This window comes from Neolamprologus brichardi, chromosome 18 (assembly GCF_056152115.1).
Source record: "Neolamprologus brichardi isolate AB-2024 chromosome 18, ASM5615211v1, whole genome shotgun sequence".
Lineage (NCBI taxonomy): Eukaryota > Metazoa > Chordata > Actinopteri > Cichliformes > Cichlidae > Neolamprologus > Neolamprologus brichardi.
Window position 1 is genome coordinate 22,343,675 of NC_142121.1, and position 11,112 is coordinate 22,354,786.

An 11,112-nucleotide genomic window follows, 5' to 3' on the forward strand; every position below is an offset into this window, starting at 1 on the left:
TAACTACTTCATAATCATCTTTTCTTTAACAATAGTGCTGCATCTTACATATCTTCAAGCATAAAAATAATGAAACTCCAATGGTATCAGCTTTGTCTTGTTCATACAGTCACAGAAAAGGGAATTGTAGTTTTACATATCAACACACAAAAAAATAAGCTCATTCTGAGTAGGTTTTAAAATCAAGCTGTGTTGTTGTTGTTTTTGTTGTAGTTATTTATTTAAGCCAAAATGCATGAGCTATAAGTGAAAAATTAAGCATACCCCATGATTCAACAGCTTATAGGTGGGCGGATTGTGTTCTGAGTTCAGATTGTTAATTCTAATGGAAGCAGAAAGTGTGGACTTAATTTTTCATATGCTGCTTCTGTAATTTGGCTTCATTTTTATTAAATAAATAATGAACTGACATGTAAAACCTTGTAATTGAAAGAGGATGTACTTTTTTGCCATGGCTGCCATTGAATCAGAAGAAAATGAATGGATGGATTAATGTGCTACAGTATGGGGTTATGGAGTTTCCAGCTTTTAAGTATCACACAATTTACTGTTGAACTTTCATTCATCCTTTCCACAGAAAACACACACACACACATTTTATACAGTGAAATGTAATAAGTGAATTTAAAAAAATTGATGTAGTTTTAATAAATAAATATATTTGACAAAAAAGGTTAAAACAGCTGGACAGAACATTATTTTGCAACATAAGAGAAAAATCCAACTTAAACACCAAATCTCTTAAAACCAGTTTTTAAAGCAGCGTGTGTGGTTAGTCAAACAGAAATTATATCTCATACTGGGGGGCCTAGGAGTCTTGGGCCCTCCAGACAGTTGCCTGCTAGTCTGTGTTTGAAAACAAAGACAATAACGTTAAACACCTCACAGCTCAGTGTGAGGTACATCAAATTTACTTCGAGGACTCTCACATTGGCATGAGCAAAAGCATATGGAGATGAAATATCCCATCTGTTTTTTAGTGCTGGACTATACATTTTGTACAGACTGTATCTTATGCAATAACTGTGTGTAACAAACCCCTGAAACTGTAGGCGTCTGTTGTTGTGCCTGACTGAACCTGTGTCTCGTGGCTGACAAAGGCACAGATTTGTACCTTCAACAGTGTTTTATACAGAGCTGAGGACAGAAATACATAAGTTACATTAGATTCACTGGGGCAGACTACTGTATATTTAATCACAATAAACCTGAACCATTGTGTCACCCTGTGTGTGTCGTAATGGAGCTCTCATTCCACAGTGTGGCAGTAGAAAGTGAATAGTCATCACTATGGCAGAGATCGTAAACCATAAATTGTGCTCAGTCAGGCATTTCAAAGCTTCAGCGAATGCAGAAGCTTGTCCTCGGTGATGATATCATTGTATCTAATGACAGTGATGTCATGTGAACTTAAAACCTTGCAGCGGCTTCCCCAGGAAGCTAAATTACATGCTTTCAAAATAGAAATCCTGCTTAAGCTTCAATAGCCCTTTTGCTGGACTTTGGTTTGAATTAAACCTTATGGTACAAAAGTTTAAAAGGTGGCTTGAAGGAACACATGAGCTAACTGTGTTGAGCTCATGTGGTCTATGGAAACACAAAACCTCTAATCAAGTGAAGAAGAAAGAAGAAGAAATGGTGTCATGCTTGATAAATGGAAACTCTGTAGCATCAGACAATTGCATAGATGCTTAAAGTGGATACATTTCCTGTCATACACTACAATATTGAATGCAAATGGTCAACATGGATAAAGGTTTAATTACTGAGGTCAGCGTATGCGCAAATAATCCATATGAACCAAAATTTCCTTACTATGGTCAGACATACAGCTCTGGTTGTGAGCACAGCAACCCCACCCTCTGCTTATGAGGGGCAGCCAATCAGGTTTGCTTAAAGGGGGAGGCGCTGAAACAGCAGCTTTCAGAGTGTATACATGGCTTCAGTCTCACAGGCCTATACTATTCATGTAAACTGAGTGGCTCCACTGGGTCCAATACAGGACCAAATATACTGCTGCACAAATAAAACCAGCAAATATTTCTCAGGCTTTTCCGGCATGTCACGATATACAAAAATAACTATTACTCAGTTTTATTTCAGTGTTTTAGCTCAACTTTACTATAAACTGTAAACTCTCAGAGCTGGGCAAAAACAGCTCTCTTATTTTGAGATTTATTCCTGTGTTTGCTCAAAATGTGAAATTTTGAAGTGGAAAAAATGTATGACTTGGAAATCCATCAAAACATTTTCTCTTTGAGCATCAAAGACTAAAACAGCTGGAAAAGTGAAAAAAAAAAAAATGTGCAGACAGAGAAACTAATACTTAAAACCCCATTAGACATCGTGAGAGCATTGGCCAGAATATTAAGTTGTCAACAAGCAGGACTAAAAACCTGCCAATACCATGATGACACCATTATCAGATTAACATATAATCTAAACAGGGAGCCCAGGAAATTCAGATTACAGTTAGGTTACATGCTGTTATACGTGACATATTTCCAAACTCTAAAGTGGAAAGCTTCTCTTCATCGAGTCAGCACATTTTATTTTGAGTTAAGTGCTGGAATATGAGTTCTAGCTCAAATGAATGCACACAACTCAAGTAGGTTTGTGATTCAGAATTCCCAGTGCTTTTTTTTAGGGAGGCAAATGCACGTGTAATTATCATGACCAGTTCAAACTCAGTATATCCAGCTTGGTTATTTTAGCTGTGTATTTAACTACTACTGGTCAAAGGCTTGAGGTCAGAGACCGGTGCCTGTGCAAACAATCCAAGCTATGACATCACAGACATGCTGTGTCTTTTACCCTATGCTGTGGTGAAAAACTAGACCTTAGAAGGTCTTTTGTCAATGGCCAAATCTTAGGATTGTAAAACTGAGATTAAGGCCTTAAGATGGAAAAATGGAAATAAAGTGAGGGGTATGGAGAGCGGAAAACAGGATCGAGAATCAGATGGATCAGTGGGTGAGGGAGAGTGAATAGGTAAGAGAAGAAGTGATGGAGAGTTGTGTGTTGGAATCACTGACACTCTAGCAGTTAGCCACATTACAGATGGTATAGTATGGTGTGTAATAGCACTGAGCACGGGCTCACAGAGATGCTTAACAAGCATGTTTATAGCTCCCTGTCAAGGTTTTATTTGATGCTTGCCATTTTCAAGGCCTTTTCTTATTTCTCTTGGAGGAGATTGCAGTGTGACTTTCCAAGCATAGCACAGGGTCGTGTCTGACTGCTGAGACTGTCCTCATGTTGGAAAGACAGACAGATGGAGGAATTAATGGAGAAAGGAAATGGGATAAAGAGGGAAGTGGGGCAGTTACATTTGAATGGATGGATGGATGGATGGATGGACACCAGTTGGGCTAAAAAAAACAAAACGGAGCCAGTGCTACAGTGTGAACTCACTGCAGTTCTTTGAAAAGTGTTGGTTCCAACATTGCTTGACCATTTTCAACAAAAAATGTTACTGCTCAAAGTTTGGACACATGCAGTATATTGCTTGCTGTGAAATTTTAGTTTCATATGTTACACTGTTTTTGTAGTGGGCAGTGTAACAAGGTGGGCAGATGTCCTAAGTCTCATCTGCCCACCATCTTTCTTTTTCTTTTCTTTTCTTTTTTTTCTTCATTGACATCTGAGGTCGTGTCTGAACATGAATCACTCAAAAAGTATTAAAGATAGAAGCCTGAAATTGTTCCAGGTCTTTCTGATCGTAATGTTAAATCTCGATCTGTAATTTGAGATAGCTGCATCAAAAAAAGGTCTGAGTACTTGCTAGTTGAATTATGTATTTAAAAAGTTAAAGCAGTTCTGTGTAAGTCTTGTATTTGAGCACACACTAATAAAACAAATCACATTGCGAAGAATAACTGTGTCAAGTTTTGAAAGTTATATAATTAGTAATCTAGGGTTTCACAATATTGCACCATAAAACATGTATAGTCCGTTTAACATCAAATTCTCAGCGTCATAAATGAAAATATTGCTATTTTGATTCAACTTTCATGCTGGTTTGAGCAAATCTGAACAGTTGGACCACAAAAAACATAAAATATCAGGAGCTAGTCTATTTTAAATGCTACAAAAGATTGAAATTTCCAGATGGTACTCTAATTATAAGTGAAAAAATTAGTTTGTTCAGTGTTTTCATATTTTTCATTTTCCAGACCCTCTTTGTAAGCGTGCACATTGCCACACTGTCAGCTCTGAAACACAGACAGGTTTAAAGCCTGTTACAAAATGTTATCTATAGCTAATTTTACCTTTTTTTTTCTTTACAACTCATCCTGTTGGACTTTCCATAAAGCTAGTGATGTGTTTTGATTGAAAGGTACTGTCCGCGAGGCCTCACCTTCCTAATTCAACTTACTGAACTGCTGTCCATTTTGTAGCATAGGAATTTTTTTTGTATGCTTTGTAGTGCAGACTGTGGGCTCCAGTTTTGGTGTTTGAAATTCAAGTATTTTATTAAAATCACATAACAACTCCCTGTCATCCAAATATGGTTACTTTTGGCTCCAAAAGGCAACAATGAGGAAGCCAAAACACTAATGTAGATGTTTCAGTACTGTTGGTTGACATCAGAGTGACTAATCCCATCTTAATTTACAGTCTGTGAGAGAAATAGAAGGTGGGGTGATGGATAATTGGCATATGAATGTATAAATGTGAAGGACAGTATAGAACAAATACGCCACTATGATTTATTAGGTACCAATCATTCACTCCACTAATGGACAAGTGGAAGAGGGGGTGATTAAAAGTAAATTGACAGGCAAGATTAAATATCAATGAATGAAACAGATGGGATCTAAATAAAGGTGTAGAATTCAGTATCTGCCATGACATAAACCATGATATATTTTCGATTATTGTAAAAGTGAGCTTTCTGGCTTTGGCGTCCAGTTGATTTGGAAACATAATTCAGCTGACTGCCAGTAATGACTCTAGACTGCAGGATAAAGCAGGGAAACCGATGGGCTTTCCACATGGGTCATTCGGCATTTCATTATGGCTTTCAAGCCAACACAAACCTAATTCAGTGTGTTCGTAAACACAGTCCTTCCTGACAATAACTTTCCTTTGAAAGCAACGCTGTGTTAGTAAAGTGTTTGCTGATATAATATTTGTTCACTCTGCCCATCTGTGTGCTGTTTTTGAAACTTGGTATTTATGACCTCCAGACGCAGTGGAGGAGACCTCCAAAGGTAACAAGAGAAATGTATTCGACCTGAGACAAGACTGTCTGGACTGGACACCTTTCACTAAAGGCTGCTTGACAAGCTGTGAGGGACGATTGTGCATTTGTGTGTTTCTCTGTCAAAGCCTTTGAAACCTCACCGTGTTAAACAATAGGCCATAAGAATACAGAGAAAGGGGAGAAAAGGCAACTCCATATAAAAAGAAAAACAAACAGCTGCAGAGGAAAGCTTGTATCGGGAATACAGACTCCAAAAGAGAAACGTGAAGTAGAATAAGGCCCGGTCAGTCTTTGCACATTTGCCCTATCCTCTCTAGAGAGCCATTAAATATCAGACAAAAGGCTGACTGTTTCACCGGATTTCAACTTTTGACTAATCTCTATGGAACAAACCGACAAGCCGGAGGATGAGAAGAGGTAAGGTCATGCCTCATGTGTGGTTGCAAACTTCTAGACGTTCCTCTCCCTTCCTCTCTTCCTTTCACACATGGCAACTCGCAGACAGAACATGGAAACGAAAATGAATAAAACAAATCTGAAAGCAATTATCGTCTGAGAGCAGAACTCATATCTTCATGATTCTGTCTGTCTCCTACTGATACATAGACCACAAGGAGACCTCGATAAGGACCTCGCTTCATCAGAACCGCAGAGACTTAATTCCCCTCAGTGGGCTGACAGAAGAACCCAGTGAAAAGGCAATAATAAAGCAGCTAAATACCTGACATAGATTAGCTTTTCTAATAATAAAAGTGTTTTCAGTAGCTTTGCAGGAAGGTCATTTTCAGGCGGTTTGAGTAAATAAAATGACTGATGTTTCCATGAAAGCAGTAACATTATGCAATGTGAACACATTTTATAAGCCACCCACTCAGGGTTGCGGGTCTCTCTCTCTCTCTATCATTTTGCATGGCTCAAGGCCCACATCTGTAGCTCATTTTGCGAGGGCTTCTGTGAATTCGCGGTGCCAGTACAGTAGCATTAAAGGTAAATCTACTGGATCAACAGTCCTGCGAGAACATTTCTCACCTCAGCACATAATTGAATACTAATAATTTTTGTTATTATCATAGAGGAAATTCTATAATGACAGCTTTATTGTCAAACAGCACGGGATTATCATGACAACAATCATATTCATGATATTTATAAATTAATATTTTTAATACACCGTTAGAAAAACTGAGGCTGTCACAGTTACTCTGATGGGAAAATAATCACACTGATCACATTTATACTACGTTAAGACGATCTATCTATTTTTTTTTTCATTCATAAATGTTTACCTGAACGCATGTTCTTCATATTTAAATGAAATACACTAAGTATGCTTTGATTATGCAAATTAAGCATGAAATGCTCACAGGAGGTTGTTGATCGTGTCAAATATCATCATAAATCAGTCTGTATCGCTTACCGAGTTTTACAAAACCTTCTCTTAAACCAAGTCCTGCAAAGCAAGCCCAGACTAACGCAAGAACAGCTTCAGTCCTGGGACACTTGATAAATTCTGGGTCTCACTTTAGCTCATTTGCTGTCATGTAACTAACAGCAGAAAATCTGACGTTGTGTCTCATTATCGCCCCTCAAACCTTCTGAGTCAAAAAGAGGTAAACAGAGTTCTAAAAATAAGGGAAAAGGCTAAAGGAAGGTAGAACAGACAAAACGAAATGCACAAATAAAAATATCCTAAGCAAGAGTGAAGCAATATTTGAATCCTCCAAAAAAGAAAAGGAGCATATAGTTAACGTATCTAAGTTAGAAATGGCACTTAAAAAGGAAAAGAATATGAATATGTCTTACCCTTGGGGGGGAGCTTTGTTAACTTTCTCTCCTTTCTACCTTTCTTCTTTCTGACTTTTCTCTGACGGACTGAGTGTCACTCAGCAACTCTCTCTCTACCACCTGCTGACAGGCCAGGGCCAACGAGTCAAGGATCTCTGCACTGCCAGCGCTTTCTCCCTCCCTCCCTCTACAACTGTTTAAATCTCCTCTAAATGCCTGTAGGCCAATGGGCAGTTAGTTGGGGAGTGTCTGCTCTCCCCCATCCGTTCAAGTGATTAAAACAAAAATGGGGGACAAGAGAAGGAGATAATGAGTTGCATTTACTTCTGTTTACTTCGTGGCTCTTATCACTCGTAGTTCTCATTCGTCTCAACACTCTCTTTCCTTCATTTTTTCTTTCCTGTGTGAGTTTAGTTACGCTAACAGAGGGCCAGCAGCGGGAGGTAAATTCAATCTCTATAGCAGAGATAGTAGCATTTAAGACACAGAAACTGAGTAGAGGTTGGGTTAAAAGCGGCAAAACTGAAGCCAAGAAAAACCCTGAGTAGGTTTAGGTTTGAAGAAAAAAAAAAACAACTTAAGTGTCAAAATTGTGCACAAGAATATACAAGAAGAACTAAAGGGGGGGAAAATATTTAAAATGGCATGGATATAGCAATGGCATACAGATTGTGTAACATTAAATGAAAAGAAAAAGAGTGACAGGGATATTTCCTGGAAAAAATATTGTCTTGGGGATGAGTTCTTGAGTGATAATAATCACTTTGCTGTTGGTTGGATGACTGGCAATTAGAAACCCCAAAGTCTTGATGTGATTTAAAACTTGCATATTCTTCTCTCTGAAATATTTCTCACGTTATTTTCCTTTTCCATTTATTTCTGTGAAACGGGCCACCGCTAAGCATACTGTGAAGACACATAGCAACGCTAACTCTTTCAAGTCGACAGAAAAAACCACAAGCTTCAAAAACCTGCCTCCTCAGACTGTCATCACTTTAAAACATGCAATGAAAAAGTACTGCGTTTCAAGATGTTTCCTGTTAGCACAGAATAAAATACAAAAGCTAAGTGCATCCATACAAGTGAGGGCAGAAAACACATCACCCGTTAACACATCACCCGTTACTGAAGACCCCGTGTGTCACGGATGACAGCTTTAAGCTGACATAAGTAAGGTGTCAGATGTCTTTGGGGCACAGAGATCTGTGATCACATGTTTTCACCTTTGCTTTCTACTTTTTATTTTACATATTCAGCACACAAGGACCCCAGAATTCAATTTGGATCAGACTGAATATCCCACACCAAATATTCACTCCCTCGTTCGGTTTCATCATCCGCCTCCTCCCTGAAGATCCACGCTATAGATATGTTAAAATGGTACATCTGCACAATTAGGTGATCAATCTGAGCAGGTTTGTCTATTTAAGCAGCACTTGTTGCACCATGTATGTCATCATGAATGTAAAATGTTTCCTCAAAAACCGGAATTCTGGGGAACTCTTGAGAAAGGATAATGACTTAGAAATAACAAATAGTCTCCTTTAAATAATGATGTAAATTCAGTCTCCCATATAAATATATAAGGTCATAAGTATATAAGTATTTAACTCTATAAAAATTCACTGTGGGTTTGCTGTTGATGAATGGGTCAGATGTTTTGCTTGTTTTTTTAAATAGCATATGTATAAATAGCAATATTTTCCAAATAACTAAAAAGACCAATGATAGTATTATTGTCACTGAAAGACAGCATAGCTACTGAAAGATAACATCTGTCCTTCAGCAGCGATATTTGAAGTGCCGTTAGTGGCAAACTCCTCCCTGGATGATGGACAGAGATGAATGGCTCACCATATGCTCAATAATGGTGTAGTCATTACAGAGAATTTACCTTTCTTCCAGAAGTTAAGACGTAACCTTGGAACATCAGTATGTGTTGCTGAGCCTTAGATTTGGTTCTATACCAGGGCTTTCTAGCCCTCTTTCAAACTTGCATTAGCAGACAACTGTGAATCTAGGACACTTTCAATTACACTATGCCTCCAGAGTAAAGCCTACAGTGATTAATTAAGTTGCCTTGACTTTCTTTTTATCAAGCTGAAAGATTCCTTTCAACTCGTACAAAGCTCTTCGGTCCTTGTTATTAGAAAAAGGCATATGTAGATATGAATCAGAGGTTTTTTAATTAATTTCGTCAGAGTGCAGAGTAAAATCATGAGAATAAGATTTGTATGGAGGAATAAAGAGTCTGATCTGATATCCCCAATGACAAAAAATACTTCTTTTAAAAACTGCCTCTTGTGTCTCGTATGGCCATAGACCTCCCAGAGAGAACATATACATATTTGTTTTCTTTCTGGGAGATAATCCATTTATTTGGTATTTCCTCCGCTAGATTTATAGTGTTTCTCCTGCATCTGCAGTATTTGTTGTACTAAGCCCTATAGCTTGTGGCTGTAGTATCAAATTGATATGCGAGTGGTATCTAGCTTCTCATTAGCATGGAAGAAAAACACGTTTTCCCTAATGCCATTCTAATTTTAACCTCCTGAGACCAGAGATCTTGTTTGGGATGTATTTATTTAAAGTTCTCTTAGCTATTTGAGATTGTTTGGACTCGATAAGTATAAAAACTATGCATTGTCTTTGAACCAAAAGATTGACCTCATGTAGAGACAATGGGTTTATTTTAAAATAACCATTGTTGTTATCAAACTATTGGACATTTTATGGAGCAGAATAAAGTATAACAAAAGCTCAAATGTAATGTTAAATTTAAATATGTTATAATAAGCAACATGCATGGTAACGTAGTATTTTTTTTGTGAAAACTGTGACAAGTCAGAGAAATCAACTAGAGGTTACACACTGAACCATGTATTACAGTAGGCAATACTGTAACACCATTATTATCAGGTCTTTTTACCTTTGGTCACTTAGCACTGCAGGAAACTGCATGAAATGTTCCTTCTCTATAGGAACACAACAAATGTCAAAATCAGGCGCATGCATGCAGAGATTCACTTGCCAAAAATTTAGCTGTAAATGTCATGAAGCATTAATGTTGTGTTTCTGCTGACAACCCCCTCAACAAGTGACTGATTTTGGTAAATTCAATGCATCATAAATGACATAACTGCTTCCTAACGATGGAAACAGTTTTCGTTGCTTTCCTCTGTACTTATGACAAAAATTGCAACTTCTTCTGAGTCATTGTCTGTTTGTTAGCAGTTGCTTTCAATGATTTTGTAAAGAAAGAGTCAGACAAAAGTATCTGAACGGACTTTAATACTAAAACATACCAATCAATTTCTTCTCATTTTTAATTCACAAATCTATTTAATATCAAAACAAGAAAAACCTCCATCTTTTGTATGCATAAATGTTACAAAAAAGTCTGCATATGGAACACATGGAGTCTATCCATACGCTTTGTTGTGGGGGCATGCTGTGCAGGAGGTGATGAGATTTGCATAGCTTCATAGGACAAAAAGAAACTATTTCATGCATGTCACTATAAAAGTTGACGGTGTGACCGATTAAATTTTGCATTTTTGTACACTGTGAATTTTTCCCATGCTGGGAAATATACGCCACACTAACAGCAGATGTAAAAGAACTTTTCCCAGCAGGATTAATTTCATTTTATGGTTTCTTTAATGCGATGCATGTCTTTGCTCCTGTTCTGTATTATTTCTTTGGGAAAAAAACAACAACTCTGAACTGTCTTTAGAAGAACCCACGCACCTCTGGTCCTCAAATGAGTTAGCCTGCATGGGATAAAAGGATTCGCCCTGTGTGTGTACGTTGACATGTAATATGAAAGAATGTAAATGAAAGCTTTCTGAAGGTAAGAAATATAAAAGTACTAGTCTAGTCTGCCTAATTGGACATGGAAACTCCTCATCTTCAACCTGAGCTTGATAATGGAGACAATTCAAAAACAATGCCTGAAAACAACAACAGCAATAACGTTACTTTGTGTTTTGTTCATGACAGTGGAAAATCTTGGCTTTAACATCACAGTTATTTTTCAATTAGGCTAGGGTCTGGTAAGCAGGATTAGTCATGGCTTGTGGTTTGCATTTTTTCCTCATGTTTTTAAAACAAGTGCA

At 37.6% G+C, this 11,112-nt stretch overlaps 1 protein-coding gene across 4 annotated transcripts in view; it reads right to left on the reverse strand.

The window, feature by feature from the left end:
- Positions 1–7,154, reverse strand: part of tnn (tenascin N) — a 45,107-nt gene extending 37,953 nt beyond the window's left edge. For all 4 annotated transcript variants that reach the window (XM_035905960.2, XM_035905959.2, XM_087832051.1 and 1 more), the window contains exon 1: positions 7,013–7,154. The gene's annotated coding sequence lies outside the window, so the exon portion shown is untranslated. The remainder of the gene's footprint in view (positions 1–7,012) is intronic.
- Between the last annotated feature and the right edge of the window lie 3,958 nt (positions 7,155–11,112).